Raw genomic sequence first — 18315 nt, forward strand, 5'->3', positions numbered from 1 at the left:
TTATATGTGCAAAATATATTGAGTTAAAGTCTTAGGAAGATTGTGTAGTAAATTGGATAATTATTTGGTATATATTTAATCATCTAATTGCCATTCCTCAAATCACAATTATTGAACTTGTTTTTATATGACAATTCGATGTAATTATTACTTGTATAGTTATGTGATTTCCGTGAGTTTGATGGTTTGATATTTCTTGAAATTTTATTTCATTATGAATTTTTCCTATGAAAATAATTAATTAAGCAAGCTTAAGAAGAAGTGTTAATATAATTATCTAAATTTGGATTAATGAAGGTGTTCCCTATGTTGATTATTTTTCTATCTCTGTTGATTGTTTTTGAGGTTTTATATACATTGTGTGGAGCCTTGGGCTATTTATTGTGAAATTAATTAATTTTGTTATATCCTTGAAATTGGTTGTGGCCATTGTGCAAATTGTGATATGAATTGATTTTTGTTACGTTGTCGTGATAATATTCCGTATAAATTGTTGTGTTAATTGAGTTATCATTTTGAGGATATAAGGGTGGCATCTCATTGTTGATATTATGTGGCAAAAGGGAGGTATTTCACTGCTGTTATGTGTGTTGGGGTATTGTCTGGGCGGAGCGATAAGGTTGGCTATAGTAGCGATAAGGGTGGCTATAGGAGCGACAAGGGTGGCTATTGATATTGTCGGGGCGGAGGGATAACGGAGGCTATTATAGGAGTGATAAGGGTGGCTATAGTAGAGATAAGGGTGGTTATTGTCACGGATGATAAGTGATGATGTGGGGTTGTTGCGTTGGAAATTTTTATGTGATGTTGTGGTTTTCATTGTCTTTATTTTTATATCTTGTGCAATTGGTCTTGTTGTTGGTAAATTGGTAATAGTCTGATTTATGTTGAAATTGGGGTCTGTGGGCATTGCGAGGCGGATTATGATATTAAATATGGGCACGAGGTGTCGTCAGTAAATAATAGTGATATTGGCACGTGAATTGTCCGTGCAGTTATGATATGAAATGAGGGCACGAGGTGCTGGAAAAATATGATTATTTAATTATAGGCACGAAGTACCGTGAAAATATGAAAGTGGGTTGAGACTCGTGTTTATGAAAAATATGAAAATGGTTGAGACCCGTAGTTGTATGATTATGAAATGAAATATCACATGGTGACTTTTTAATTGAAATAATTATATTGAAAAAGTTTATTTGGAAGGAGTTTTATTCAAAAAGATGTATTTGAAAGAATTACATTCGAAAGGTATTTATTTGAAGAAATTATATTTGAGAGAGATTTATTTAAAGGAAGTATATTTGAAAGAGATTTATTTGAAGGAATTATATTTGAAAGAGATTTATTCAGAAGAATTATATGTGAAAGATATTTATTTGAAATACTTGATTTAATTGGGTGTACTTATATTTATAAATTGTTGAGCGTTATTAATGGTGTTCTTGTTGCACTTATTGTTATTTATTTTATTATTATTTTGTATATCTTATTGCACAGGCTATTAGACTAGTGAGTGTCTTGACTGTACCTCGTCTATACTCCACTGAGGTTAGTCTTGATACTTACTGGGTACCGACCATGGTGTACTCATACTATATTTTTACACATTTTTTGTGGAGAGCCAGGTATTGGAGCTATCGGACTCGGACATAGTTAAAGTGTGATCGTAAGGATTCAAGGTAGAGCTGCTTGGTCGTCGCAGTCCCTTGAAGTCTTTTCATTTTATTGTACTTTAATTATTAATCAAACAGTATTGAGTATTCGATCCTTGAGATCATTTCATGTATTCAGTTAGAGTTCGTGACTCAGTACTACAAGTCTTGGGAGGTTGTTATATTCATATTTGTTCCGCTGTTTGTTTTGATTACCTATTCAATTCATATTCAAAAAACAATGGCTTCGAAATGTAATGGAAATCGGCTTAACTAGTCTTAGAGACTAGGTGTCATCACGACGCCTATGGTGGGATTTTGGGTCGTGACAAGTTGGTATCAGAGCTCTAGGTTCATAGGTTCTACGAGTCACGAACGAGTCTAGTAGAGTCTTACGAATCGGTACGGAGACGTCTGTATTTATCTTCGAGAGGCTACAGAACTGTTAGGAAATTTTCACTTCTTTCATTCATGCCATACGAAATTTGTTGAATTTGGAATCGGAGCCTTTGTATCTCTATTCTCTCACACATGATGAGGAGACATGCTACCGGGTTAGCTGAGTAGGCATCGGCACATACTGCTAGGGCTGCAAGAGGCCGGGACTGATGTAGAGGCTGAGGTAGAGGTCGAGGAAAGGCACGTGCCTCGACTAGAGCACCTGTCAGAACAGCATTTGAGGAGCTGCCAGTAGCTCTAGTTAGGGGACAGGTATCAGAAGCACATGTTGTTACCCCCAGACTTCAGGAGACTTTAGCACAGTTCCTGAGTATGTTTGGTACATTAACTCAAGCGAGATTGATCTCCGTTGCACCAAATATTTCGCAGATTGGGGGAGTAGCTCAGACTTCTACCACGACTCCAGAGGAGCAGGTTCATGTTGGTCAGGTTACGGGTGTAATACAAGTACAACCTGTTATTCCGGTTCAGCCTGAGGTTAGGCCAGAGGCATCAGAAGAAGGACAAAAGATACTTGAGAGGTTTAAGAGATACAGTCCACCTACTTTCAGTGGCACAACTACAGAGGATGCCAAAAGATTTCTAGAAAATTGTCACCATATTCTCCGCACCATGGGTATTGTGGAAGTGAGAGGAGTTGCCTTTACTACATTTCAACTTTCAAACGTAGCGTATCAGTGGTGGCAAATCTATGAAGAAGATAGATCAGTCGATGCAATACCACCTACTTGGGCTCAGTTTTCAGAGATGTTTTTGAAGGAATTTGTTCCCCAGAACCTCCGAGATGCGTGACGCACATAGTTTGAACGGTAGCGTCAGGGCACCATGACAGTGTCAGAATATGCCATCAGGTTCAGTGAGTTAGCTTGTCATGCACCTACTTTGGTTCCTACCATCAGAGAACGGGTCCGCAAATTCATTGAGGGGATCGATTATGATCTTAAAATATGCATGGCTTGATAGTTGCAAATTGATACTCCATTTCAGCAAGTAGTGGACATTGCGAGGATGATTGAGGGTGTTTTAGGTGAGGAAAGGGAGTCTAAGGAGGCCAAAAGGTCTCGAAGCTCTAGAGGGTTCAGTGGATTTTACATTTCATGTATGACCCATTATGGCGGAGGTTCGAGCAGTCGACCAGCTCAGTCCGCACATCAGATTACTTGGGGTTCCCCAGTAAGTTCTTATAGTGTACCACCGACACGAGATTTTTACAGTGGTTATTCCAATTAACCGGCACAGACTCAATACGAGCAGTCGTGACTTCAGAGGGGCTGTTATGAGTGTGGTGAAACTAGGCACATTATGAGAGATTGTCCCAGAATTGGGAGGGGTGGATTTTATCAGAACACTCAGACTATGGACCCCAGTGCAGCAACTACCCCACGTGCACAGCCAGTTATGGGTGGAGGACAGACGAGTAGAGGGCGCCTAAGAGGTGGAGGCCCGACCCATTGATATAATCGCTATGATTTGGCTGAAGCCGATACACCAGATGGTGTCGTTACAGGTATGATCCTGATTTGTTATAAAGAATATTTTTCCTTAATTTGATTTGGTTCTGTATATTGAGGCGAGTCCTCCTATTATGCTCCGCTTATGGGTGAGCATCGTAATTTTGTGAACCACTTATATGTTTATCCATGTTGGGAGGTTTGATGATGTTAGCTCGTGTCAATCATTATATTTTTGGGCACCATTGAGAGCTATAAGTCAAAAAGTAATTTTTATTAGTCATTACAGTGGGTTTGATGTGTTTCGGAATAATTGATTTCAATTTTATGAATTATATGCCCTACCGGTATGAGGGTTCATTATGTGTTATGAAAAATATTTACGAAATTTATTAAAAAGAAGAAAGAAAGGAAATTGAAATTTCAGTTGGCACAATGTGCAAAATACTTGTGATTCGGAGTTGATGACGAGATGCTCGCATTTTTATATGATGTGAGATATTTAAACCGGGATACAAGCCACAGTGGAAGTTATATAAGAACGAGGTTCTTGTGGTAAAATATTTATGAGTTTAAATTCTCCCTTTGTGAAGTTTAATTTCTACTAAAGTACTAATAGGGAGTTAAGCCTGATAGGCTTATGTGATAATTCTTTTATGTGTTTCTGTACCATAATTGTGCCATAGTTATTGAGTTTTAGCCTACGAAGTGAGTGCCCAGGTGGCGTTAAATGTGACTCATTAAGTCGGATAAATAGTTATGAGGTCTTCATGCCTCCCATTTTACTGTCAGAGCTGGGAAAAATTCAAAATGAGGTTTTGGTTAATATGAGGTTAATCGGCGATGTTGTAATCGATTATGAACAACTATTAAGACCAGAGATGTGGTGATGGGCATACATATGATGTGCTTCTAGTCCTGATATCATTATGATAATGCGGTGCATGTAATGCTAAGATTAGTGTTATTGATGTATACATTGTGGTACTTTGTTGGGTTGTGGATGTGTTGTTAGGAGTTGCTTTGGTGTTACTCTGGAAAGTGGATAGACCCATTTACAGGGGAGACTCTGCCGAAATTTCTAAAAAAATTGGGAGTTAGTAAAAATTTGGGAGATTGAGACGTGCAAAAGAAGAGATAAGTTATGTTCTGTATTTGAGGGTGAATGATCCTAAGAGGGGGGACGTAACACCCCGGAATAATTTCAAAGTACTTCAGCACTATCAAGAAAGTTGATGTGTATGGAGACACGAGTGGCTAATGGCTATAGCCAGTTGAGACTAATACCGTGCGTTGATGTGAAAATCAGGCCTTTTAAAAATGTTTGGAGTATAAGAAATTAGTTTTAAGGCTTATAAGTGTAAATCAAAGAAATAATCTCAACTGAGATGGTGTTGTCGGACTTATCTCAAATAAGGTAATGTGGGATCAATCGTAAGTATATGTGTAAAAGTAAAATCATCAATTTGGTAACCTCAGAATAATTCTTACCACGTTCGAGGACGAACGTTTGTTTAAGAGCTGGAGAATGTAACGACCCGACTTCTCGTTTTAAGAATTAACGCTCCGTTCAGCGACTTAAGGTCTCGAGAAACTTCGTAATAAGTATTATAACCCGCGGGTGTGGTCGAGCTTGATTTTTCGGAAGATTCAAAATTAATTAAAAGAAACAATCCTTAATTAGAAGCTTAAATGAAAAGAGTTGACCGGAGAGTTGACTTTTGAGCAAATAACTCCCGAATAGAATTTTGATGGTGTCAATATCTCCGTATAGTGATCTTGGACTTAGGAGCGTGTTCAAAAAATTATTTGGAGGTCCGTAGTGGAATTAGGCTTGAAATGTCGAAAGTTGAATTTTTGGGAAGTTTGACCGAGAGTTGACTTATTGATATCGAGGTCGAAATCCGATTCTGGAAATTGTAACAAGTCCGTTGTGTCATTTATGATTTGTGTGAAAAATTTGAAGTCATTACGAATTAATTTGATGTGTTTCGGCATAAGATATAGAATTTGAAAGTTCAAAGTTCATAGATTTTGAATTGAGGTGCGATTCGTCGTTTTAATATTGTTTGATGTAGTTTGAAGCCTCGACTAAGTTCGTATTATATTTTGGAAAATATTGGTATAGTTGGTTAAGGTCCCGAGGGGCTCGGGTGGATTTCGGAAGGTAAACGGAATGGATTTCGGACAAAGAGGGTTGCTGGAAATTTCTGTTGCAGAGCTGTTCGCCAGAAATTTCTGGTGTGTGGAGCCAACTTGGAAAACTTATATCTCTTAATCTATAAGGAATCTGAAAATATTTAAAACGTCAAAGTTGTAGCTCTTTAATTCTAGTTTCCAGAAAATTAAACCATTCATTATATGGATATTTGTACAGAAAGTTATTATAGATTGAATGAAGGCTGGTAAAGCAGTTTTGCTAGAAATTTCTGATGCATGGAGCCGACTTTGGAAGCTTATATCTCGCAATTCATAAGGAATCTAAAAATTATCAAAACATGAGAGTTGTATTCGTTTGATTATAGTTTCAAGAAAGTTAAACCATTTATCATTTGGGCATTTGTACATAAAGTTATGATCGATTGAATAAAGGCTGGTGCAAGCAAGTTTTGGTGTGGTCTTTTAGTGACGAAAAATGGATTTTTAGTTACAGATGGGCAGAAACATAAGGACCAAAAATGGTTATTTCCTTCATTTCGTTTTGGATTTTTGGAGCACTGTTCTTGGGTGATTTTTAGGCTATTTTCGCAGGAAAACATTGGGGTAAGTTTTTCTTATCCTATATTGATTATATTTCATGCTTCCATGCTCATTTACATCATGAATCCGTGAATATATGGAAGAAAAATCAAGATTTTTGCAAAATCTTTCAAAAACGAAAATTTAAGATTTGGAGATCGAGTTATTATCGAATTTGATAAAATCGGTATGGTTGAACTCGTATCGGAATGGGTGTTCGGATTTCGTGAAAATTATGTCGGATTCCGTGAGGCGAGCCATGCGTTGACTTTTGTTGACTTTTTAGAATAAATTTTAAAATCGATGTTTTATTATTCAGAATTATTTTCGATGAATTTTAATGAAGTTGTACAGTTAATTTGGATAGATTTGAGCTGTCCGGGGGTCAATTCAAGCAAGAAGGCTATTTTGGAATATCGACTTATTTCAAAAAGGTAAGTGCCTTGCTTAACCTCGAGTGGGGGAATTACCCCTTAGGCATCGAGTCTTATGTGCCATTTGTGAAATATGAAAAGTCGTGTACGCGAGGTGACGAGTACGTACTCGGGCTTATATGTGCAAAATTTATTGAGTTAAAGTCTTGGGCATATTATGTAGTAAATTGGATAATTATTTGGTATATATTTAATCATCTAATTGCCAGGCCTCAAATCAATTATTAAACTTATTTTTATATGACAATTCGATGTAATTATTACTTGTATAGTTATGTGATTTCCGTGAGTTTGATGGTTTGATATTTCTTGAAATTTTATTTCATTATGAATTTTTCCTATGAAAATAATTAATTAAGCAAGCTTAAGAAGAAGTGTTAATATAATTATCTAAATTTGGATTAATGAAGGTGTTCCCTATGTTGATTATTTTTCTATCTCTGTTGATTATTTTTGAGATTTTATATATATTGTGTGGAGCCTTGGGTTATTTATTGTGAAATTAATTGATTTTGTTATATCCTGGGAATTGTTTGTGGCCATTGTGCAAATTGTGATATGAATTGATTTTTGTTACGTTGTCGTGATAATATTCCGTGTAAATTATTGTGTTAATTGAGTTATCATTTTGAGGATATAAGGGTGGCATCTCACTGTTGATATTATGTGGGCATAAGGGAGGTATTTCACTGTTGTTATGTGTGTTGGGGTATTGTCTGGGCGGAGCGATAAGGGTGGTTATTGATATTTTCAGGGCGGAGGGATAAGGGAGGCTATTATAGGAGTGATAAGGGTGGCTATAGGAGAGATAAGGGTGGCTATTGTCACGGATGATATGTGATGATGTGGGGTTGTTGCGTTGGAAATTTTTATGTGATGTTGTGATTTTTATTGTGTTTATTTTTATATCTTGTGCAATTGGTCTTGATATTGGTAAATTGGTAATAGTATGATTTATGTTGAAATTGGGGTATGTGGCCATTGCCAGGCGGATTATGATATGAAATATGGGCACAAGGTGTCATGAGTAAATAATGATGATATTGGCACGTGAATTGTCTGTGCAATTATGATATGAAATGAGGGTACGAGGTGCTAGAAAAATATGATGATTTAATTATAGGCACGAAGTGCCATTAAAATATGAAAGTGGGCTGAGACACGTGTTTATGAAAAATATAAAAATGGGCTGAGACCCGTAGTTGTATGATTATGAAATGAAGTGTCACATGGTGACTTTTTAATTGAAAGAATTATATTCAAAATATTTATTTGGAAGGATTTTTATTCAAAAAGATTTATTTGAAAGAATTACATTCGAAAGTATTTATTTGAAGAAATTATATTTGAGAGAGATTTATTTAAAGAAATTATATTTGAGAGATATTTATTTAAAGGAAGTATATTTAAAAGATATTTATTTGAAGGAATTATATTTGAAAGAGATTTATTCGGAAGAATTATATGTGTAAGATATTTATTTGAAATACTTGATTTAATTGGGTGTATTTGTATTTATAAATTGTTGAGCGTTATTAATGGTGTTCTTGTTGCATTTATTGTTATTTATTTCCTATTATTTTATATATCTTATTGCACAGGCTATTAGACTAGTGAGTGTCTTGACTGTACCTCGTCTATACTCCACTGAGGTTAGTCTTGATACTTACTGGGTACCGACCGTGGTGTACTCATACTACACTTCTGCATATTATTTGTGCAGAGCCAGGTATTGGAGCTATCGGACTCGGACATAGTTAAAGTGTGATCGTAAGGATTCAAGGTAGAGCTGCTTGGTCGTCGCAGTCCCTTGAAATCTTTTTATTTTATTGTACTGTTAATTATTAATCAAACGGTATTGAGTATTCGATCCTTGAGATCATTTCATGTATTCAATTAGAGCTCGTGACTCAGTACTACTAGTCTTGGGAGGTTGTTATATTCATATTTGTTCCGCTGTTGGTTTTGATTACCTATTCAATTCATATTCAAAAAGAAATGGCTTCAAAATGTAATGGGAATCGGCTTACCTAGTCTTAGATACTAGGTGTCATCACGACGCCTGTGGTGGGATTTTGGATCGTGACAAGTTGGTATCACCAAACCAAGAATTTCTTGATGTGAAAAAAGGAATGCCCAAAAATTCACTCCAAGAAATATATGTATTTGTCTTGAGTAAGGTGGCAAACGGGCGGGTCGGGTATGAGCAGGTCAAAAATGAATAATTTAAAAATGGATAAATTATCCGACCAGATCCGTATTTTAGATGGATACAAAATGGGTTAGCCGACGGATAATATGGGTATCCATATTATTCATATCTTCTTGAATATGATCACTTGTGGGAGAATTCCTAATCTTCCAAACTTGAGGAATCTCCAATTTGAAGCTTTATAAATGTAAAAGTTAAACACAATTGTTATCCATTTGGTTAACAATTTTTTAAGTGGATAATATGGTTCTTATTCATATTCGATTCATTTTTAAAAAATTCATTATTCAACTCATTTTTTAATGGATAATATGAGTGGATTTTCTTTTAACTATTGCCACCTCTAGACTCTCGAGGAATGGAGGCACGCGAAAAGTAGCATGTAAGATTTATTTTCCGAAAAAACGCACCTTTAAGCTTTTTGTAAGCTTAATTGCATGCAGTATCCCTGCTCACACATCAAAGATTTCTCCAATCTTTATTTGATCCTCACTTTTTCTATTCTTTCCCTCAATACTTGTAAATGTGCATCAACAACATGTGATCTCCCTGCTAAAGATCACCAAATGCATCAAACAAGTTGTCATTGTTAACGTAGCTACGGGATGAGAATAAAGAGTAAGTCACATTCCTAATTCATTTAACTTTATCATTATAATATCAAATACAATTTCTGACAATAATGTCATTAAATTTTATTCACTATAATAACAAACCTATCTATTAAGGTGATTGTAAACCGCTAGTAGGAGCAATTATTGTCTCTAGTTTCTTGGTCAACAGTCAACCTAACTAATTATTTGAGTTTTTTCTTTAAACATGATTTACAAATTAAAAACTAAATTTTTTATTGAACACAAACTTAATGATGAATATACTTAAAATTTCTTTGAAAAATTTCAAAGAAAAAACATTATTGAGTATCTAACTGTAAACTTGAGCTGGCTTAACAACGACGAGAATAAGTAGAATATGCAATGAGCAAGTCTAAATATCGTATACAAATTGTCTTTCCGCCCTTTCTTAATAAATAATTGCATAACACAACAATGAATTTTCATTGTATTTCTCTTTTGGGATTTCCAGGTCATTGCGGAGATTGGACAAATCCATATTGCACACTTTGACATTGTCACGACCCGAAATTCTCATCTTCGAACCGTGATGGCGTCTAACATTTCACTTGCGGCAAGCCAACGTTAGAATAATATTATCCATTTTAAAATAATTTTTAAATTTATTAATAACAAAAAAATAAATACGGAAGTAAAGTTTGTAATGTAGTGAATAATCCATAAAAATAACTGTGTCTAAATATCATCCAAGAATTGGTGTCACAAGTGCACAAGCTTCTAGAATAATACAGATAAAGGTCTGAAAAAATAAAGCTGTCTAAAAACAAACACACAGCTAAAGTAAAGTAGACGGGGACTTCAGAACTACGGACGTCGTGCAGTTATACCTCAAGTCTCCTCTGGTAGCTGAAATCCGAGCAAGTCTATGGTACGCCGCTGGGATCAACTCCGAAATCTGCACAAGAAGTGCATAGTGTAGTATCAGTACAACCGACCCCATGTACTAGTAAGTGCCGAGCCTAACCTCGACAAAGTAGTGACGAGGCTAAGGCATGTCACTTACATTAACTTGTACACAATAATAGTAATAATCACAATAATAGAATTAAATCAGGTAACTCATTTCTAATAGTTGAAGCCAACTCAACAGTCATAATCAAATATTATTTCAATCATTTTTCGTTGCAGCGTGCAACCCGCTCCCACAACATATTTATTTTCAATCCTCCCATATATTTATTTAATCAAGTATATATAGACCTTTAAATAAGTCTATTGCGGCGAGCAACCCGATCTCCCAATATGGACTTTTAAATAAGTTTGTAGCGTCGTGCAACCCGATCTCCCAATATGGACTTTTAATAAGTCTGTTGCAGCGTGCAACTCGATCCCCAATATGGACTTTTAATAAGTCTGTTGCGGCGTGCAACCCGATCCCCCAATATGGACTTTTAATAAGTCTGTTACGGCGTGCAACCCGATTCCCCAATATATTCATTTCGATCAATTGTGTTGCGGCATGCAACCCGCTCCTCAAATATATCCATTTACCAATTCTTATAGAAGAAATTGTCCCGATAAATACAATAATTAATATAAAATTTTTGGGACAACAAGCATACAATATTTATGATTTAATTATGAAACAAACAATGACAACTAGCAATTTATTATGGAAATCAGGGAGAAAATAGGCAGTTTACTATTTAATATACTAAATATCAAGTAACAATTAATGCACATAAATCCAATCATCATGTAACAATTATTGCAGGAATTCAAGAATTAATATTTGACAAAGAATAGGAGAGAAATAATTATGATAATAAATAATTCGTGTATTAAAATAAATTTAGGATTTTTAAATAATTATGCAAACAATTAATTTAACGACATATAGACACTCGTCACCTCGCCTATACGTCGTTTACATGCATTTCACATAACAAATTATTTAAGGGTACTATTCCCTTAAGTCAAGGTTGACCACGCCACTTACCTCGCTTTGCAATTTCAATCAATTACTCGACCACAGCTTTTTCTTTAGAATTTGTTGCCAAAAGTGTCAAATCTATTCAAAAACAATTTGATATACTCAATACGAATCATAGGAATTAATTCCAAATGAATTTACTAATTTTTCGGATAAAATCCTAAATTCACTTTAAAAATTGACAGTGGGGCCCACATCTCAAATCTCAGAAAAACTTACGAAATCCGAACACTCATTCCGAGACGAGTCCACCCATACAAAAATTATCAAATTCCGATGTCAAATGTACTTTCAAATCTTAAATTTTTATTTTTGGAAGATATTATAAAAATCAGATTTTTCTCCCAAAATTTTACGGATTCATGATATATACAAGTATGGAATCTTAAAATATAATCAATATAATATAAGGAACACTTACCCCAATATTTTTCAGTGAAAATCGCCCAAACATCGCCCTATCCGAGCTCAAAAATAGAAAATGGTTGAAAATAGGACGAATCCCATTTTCTAGAACTTAAGTTCTGTTTCTCGAATTTTTACCCTTCGCGAACGCGGTCAGTGCCTCGCGTTCGCGAAGCACAAATTTGTTCTGCCAATTTTACCCTTCGTGAACACAAGGGCTACCTCGCGAACACGAAGCTTGCCTAGCTTGGCCTTCACGAAGGCAAATTTACCCTTCGTGAACACGAGGCTTCAATCGCGAACGCGTTTCATCTGTCGCGAACGCGAAGCACAAAATGTGCCTGTTCAATTTACTCTTCGCATTCGCGAGAGTACCTTCGCGAACGCGAAGAAGAACACACCAGAAGCCTGAAGTCTGCAGCAAACCAGATTATAGTCTGCAGCAAACTAGATTCTAAGTCTGAAATCATCCCGTAGCCTATCCGAAACTCACCCGAGCCCTCGGGGCTCCAAACCAAACATGCACCCAAGTCCTAAAACATCATACGAACTTGATCGCACAATCAAATCGCCAAATCAACACCTAGAACTACGAATCGGACACCAAATTAAAAAAAAAATTCAAGAAAACTTTAAATTTATATTTTCACAACCGGGCATCCGAATCACGTCAAATCAACTTCGTTTCTCCCCAAATTAGAAAGACAAGTCATAAATATTATAGTGGACCTATATCGGGCTCCGTAACCAAAATACGAACCCAGTGTCAATAAATCCAGCATCAGTAAATTCTTAAAAATCATTTACCTTTCAAACTTTTAAATTTTCATCAAAATTCCATATCTTGGGCTAGGGACCTCGAAAATCGATTTCGGATATACGCCCAAGACCCAAATAACGATACAGACCTACAGGAATTGTCAAAACACTGATTCGCGTCCGTTTGCTCAAAATGTTAACCAAAGTCAACTCAGTTGAGTTTTAAAGCTCTATTTCACATTTTAATCCATTTTTCACATAAAAACATTCTGAAAATTATGTGAACTGCACATGCAAGTCGAGGAATGAAAAATAGTGCTTTTCTAGGTCTTAGAACATAGAATTACTTATTAAATTTAAAGATGATACTTTGGGTTATCACATTCTCCATCTCTAAAACAGACGTTCGTTATCGAACGGAGCTAGAAAAAGTACTTGAGCTGGAGAAAAGGTGTGGATATTTACTCTGCATGTCCGACTCGGTATCTCAGGTAGATTCCTCTACTGGTTGACCTCTCCATTGCACCCGAACTGAAGGATAACTCTTAGACCTCAACTGTCGGACCTGCCGGGCTAGAATAGCCACCGGCTCCACCTCGTAAGTCAAATCTTTGTCCAATTGGACTGAGTTGAAATTTAACACATGGGACGGATCACCATGATATTTATGGAGCATAGACACATGGAACACCGGATGAACCGCTGATAAACTAGGTGGTAATGGGCTACTTCACCCACCCTTTCAAGAATTTCAAAAGGTCTGATATACATAGGGCTCAACTTGCCCTTGTTTCTGAACCTCATTACACCTTTCACAGGTGAAACCCGGAGCAATATTCTTTCTCTAACCATGAAGGCAATATCATGAACTTTAAGGGCGACATAACTCTTTTGCCTAGACTGAGCTGTGCGAAGTCGATCCTGAATAATCTTGACCTTATCCAAGGCATCCTGTACCAAATCAGTAACCAACAACCGAACCTCTCCCGATTCAAACCAGCCAACTGGCGAACGGCATTGCCTTCCGTATAATGCCTCATATGGAGCCATCTGAATGCTCCACTGATAGCTATTATTATAAACAAATTCCGCAAGTGGCAAGAACTGATCCTAAGAACCTCCAAAGTCTATAACACAAGCGCGAAGCATATCTTCCAATATCTGAATGGTGTGGTCTGACTGACCGTCTGTCTGTGGATGAAATGTTGTACTCAACTCAACTCGCATGCCTAACTCACGTTATACAGCCCTCCAGAAGTGTGAGGTAAACTGCGTACCTCAATCTGAAATAATAGACACGGGCACACTGTGAAGACGGACAATCTCACGAATATAAATTTCAGCTAACCGCTCTGAAGAATAGGTAACTGCCACTAGAATGAAATGTGCCGACTTGGTCAGCCTGTCCACAATAACCCATATTGCATCAAATTTTCTCTGAGTTTGGGGAAATCCAACAACAAAATCCATAGTGATACGCTCTCACTTCCACTCGGGAATTTCTAACTTCTGAAGCAAACTACCAGGTCTCTGATGCTCGTACTTAACTTGCTGACAATTCAGACACCGAGGTACATATGCAACTCTATCCTTCTTCATTCTCCTCCACCAATAATGTTGTCGCAAATCTTGATACATTTTGGCGGCACCTGGATGAATAGAATACCTAGAACCGTGTGCCTCTTCAAGAATTAATTCGCAAAGTCCATCCACATTAGGCACACAAATATGACCCTGCATTCGCAGAAGTCCATCTTCCCCCACAATAACCTATTTTACATCACCGTGTCGCACCGTGTCATTAAGGACAAGTAAATGAGGATCATCATATTATCTCTCTCTGATACGCTCATATAAAGAAGACCGGGCGACGGTGCAAGCTAAAACCCGACTGGGCTCTAAAACATCTAACCTCACGAACTGATTAGCCAAAGTCTGAACATCTGCAGCTAATGGCCTCTCACCGACCAGAATTTACGCAAGACTACTCATACTCACAGCCTTTCTACTCAAAGCGCCAGCCACCATATTGGCCTTTTCGGGGTGATACAAAATGGTGATATCATAATCTTTCAACAACTCCAACCATCTTCTCTGCCTCAAATTAAGATCTTTTTGTTTGAACAGATACTGAAGGCTACGATGATCAGTAAATACCTCACATGAGACACCGTAGAGGTAATGTCTCCAAATCTTCAGCGCTTGAACAATGGCTGCCAATTGTAAGTCATGAACAGGATAATTCTTCTCGTGACCTTTCAACTGTCGCGATGCATATGCAATCACCCTGCCATCTTGCATTAATACTACACCAAGCCCAATGTGAGATGTGTCATAATATACCATATACGATCATGAACCTGTGGGTAATACCAACACTGATGTCGTACTCAAAGCAGTCTTGAGCTTCTGAAAGCTCAACTCATACTCGTCTGACCATCTGAATGGGACACATTTCTAGGTCACTCTGGTCAATGGGCTTGCTATAGATGAAAACCCTTCCATGAACCGACGATAATAACCTACCAAACCAAGGAAACTCCAGATCTCTATAACTGAAGTAGGTCTAGGCCAATTCTGAACAGCCTCAATCTCCTTAGGATCTACCTTTATGCCTTCTGCCGATACTACATGCCCCAAAAAGGCAACTGAGTCTAACCAAAACTCACATTTTGAAATTTTGGCATATAACTGATTATTCTTCAAAGTATGAAGCACACTCCGAAGATGTTGCTCATGCTCCTCTCGACTGCTGGAATAAATTAAGATATCATCAATGAATACAACCACAAAAGAATCCAAATAGGGCTTGAACACCCGATTCATCAAATCCATAATTGTTGCTGGGGCATTTGTCAACCCAAATAACATCACTAGGAATTCGTAATGCCTATACCGAGTCCGAAAAGTTATTTTAGGGATATCAGATGCCCTAATCTTCAACTGATGGTAACCAGACCTTAAATCGATCTTCGATGGCACCCTGAAGCTGATCAAATAAGTCATCAATTCTTGGCAGCGGATATTTGTTTTTGATAGTGGCCTTGTTCAACTGCCAATAATCTATACACATCCGCATAAAGCCATCTTTCTTCTTTAAAAATAGTACTTGTGCACCCCAGGGCGAGACACTATGTCTAATAAATCCCTGATCAAGCAAGTCTTGTAACTGCTCCTTCAATTCTTTCAACTCCGGCGGGGCCATATGGTATGGTGGAATAGAAATGGGCTGAGTGCCCGGAGCCAAATTAATACAGAAGTCAATATCTCAATATCTCTATCGGGTGGCATCCCCGGCAAATCTGCAGGAAATACTTCTGGAAATTCACGAACAACTGGTACTGAGTCCATAGAAAGAACATCTTCAATGGGATCGCGAATATATGCCAAATAGGCTAGACACCCTTTCTAGACCATACGCTGAGCTTTCATATAAGAAATAACCCTGCTGATAGAATGACCAGGAGTTTATTTCCACTCTAACTGAGGTAACCCCGACATGGCTAGGGTCATTGTCTTGGCATGACAATCCAATATAGCATGATAAGGTGGAAGCCAATCCATACCCAAGATGACATCAAAATCTACCATATCAAGAAGTAGAATATCAACACTAGTCTCAAAACTACCAATAGTAACCACACACGAATGGTAGACATGATCGACTATAACAGAGTCTCCCACCGGTGTAGATACACACACAGAAGCACTCAGAGAATCATAAGGCACAAAATATGAAGAAAAATAGGAGGACACATAGGAATAAGTAGATCCTGGACCAAATAGAACTGAAGCATCTCTATGGCAAACTGGAATAATACATGTGATCACAACATCGAATGAATCGGCCTTAGGCCTAACTAGAAAAGCATAAAATAGGGGGTGAGCCCCACCACTCTGAACTGCGTCCTTGGGACGGCCTCTAGCTGACTGGCCTCCACCTCTAACGGTCTGACCTCCACCTCTAATGGCCTGACCTCCACCTCTAGTAGCCTGACCCTTACCTCTAGTTGGCTGAGCAGGCGGTGAAGCAACCGGTGCTGGTATGATGGCACGAGAATCCTATCGAGATTTGTTACTCGCCAACCTAGGGCAATACCTCCTGATATGACCAATGTTCCCACACTAATAGCACACATCCTGATACCGTGTTTGCTGGAGCTAAAGCTGACCCGAATGGGCCGGATAACCATTGTAGTGACTCTGGAGTGGTGATGCACTGATAGGAGCTGAATGTGCACTAAGTGTTGGCTACCCTGAGTAAGGCATAATAGGATCGTGACTCCCTGAAGCACCGAGAGATGCCTGAAGTGCTGAATGAAACGGTCTGGGAGGATGACCCCTACGAAAACTACCCCTGCCTCCAGACTATGCACCACTAAAACCATCAAACTGACGAGGCCTCTTATCAGACCTCTGCCCTCTCTCCTGCGCAAGAACCATCTCGATCTACCTCGCGACATTAGCAGCTGCCTAGAAAGAAATCTCGCTTCCGGTCTCCTTGGCCATCTAAAGCCTGATAGGGTGAGTGAGTCCCTAAATAAACCTCCTCACTTTCTCTCTCTCAGTAGGTAGTAAAAGGAGACCATGACGGGCTAAATCCACAAAACGGGACTCATACTGAGTAGTAGTCATACTGCCCTGCTGTAGACGCTCAAATTGCTTGCGGTAATCCTCTCTAAGTGTGATAGGAAGGAACTGCTCCAGAAATAGCTGCGAGAACTGTTCCCAGGTAAGTGTAGACGATCCAACTGGTCTGGTCAATGTACAATCTCTCCACCACCTCTTGTCGAAACCCGTCATCTGAGATACAGCAAAATCAACCTCATTGGTCTCAACTATACCCATGTTTCACAGCACCTCATGGCAGCAGTCAAGATAATCATGTGGGTCCTCAGAAGATGTACTACTGAAGTGAACTAGAAAGAGCTTAGTAAACTTATCCAGTCTCAATAAGGCCTTAAAGGACATGGCAGGACTATCACTGGTCTGTGCCGCAACAACTGGCTGAATTACCCCAACTGGCAGGGCTGTTGGAGCCTGATTCTGGGGAGCCATCTGCTCCAGAGCGGGAGTAGTGGGAGTTTGTGCTCCTCCCCCAGCCTGTGAGATGACTGGTGCTACGGAAATGTACCATTCTGGGCTACGCCCTCCATAAGACTCATCAGACGGACTAGAGCATCCTGAAGTACTAGAGTAGCTATAAATCCTTCCGGGACCTGAACTGGTCCAACTGGTACAGTTTGAACTGGAACCTACTCCTCAAGATCCGCTTGAGGTTCTACAACAAGTGCTGCTACTCGAGTTCTAGACTGAGCTCTACTTTTTCCTCTGCCTCGGCCTCTAGTACGACCTCGGCCTCGACCTCTCCCCTTGGCCATAGTTTTCACCGGGGGCCCTAGTCCCTGTCCATCGGTAAATGTATTACGTGTCCTTACCATCTGCGAAAGAATAAGAGTAGAATGGTTCAATCATCGATGTTAGAAAAAAATTGCATGACAGAATAAGAAAGAAGTGATATTGTTCCTAAACTTCATAGCCTCTAAGAGATAAGTACATACGTCTCTGTACCGATCCTTCAGACTCTACTAAGCTTGCTCGTGACTCATGAGACCTATGTAACCTAGGGCTCT

The 18315-nt window shown here is 38.3% G+C and overlaps 1 pseudogene; it reads right to left on the minus strand.

Annotated features, from left to right (window-relative positions):
* The window catches only part of LOC107764547 (short-chain dehydrogenase TIC 32, chloroplastic-like), a 58335-nt pseudogene that overhangs the window by 26482 nt on the left and 13538 nt on the right, over window positions 1–18315 (minus strand).

Source organism: Nicotiana tabacum, chromosome 4 (assembly GCF_000715075.1).
Source record: "Nicotiana tabacum cultivar K326 chromosome 4, ASM71507v2, whole genome shotgun sequence".
Classification (NCBI taxonomy): domain Eukaryota; kingdom Viridiplantae; phylum Streptophyta; class Magnoliopsida; order Solanales; family Solanaceae; genus Nicotiana; species Nicotiana tabacum.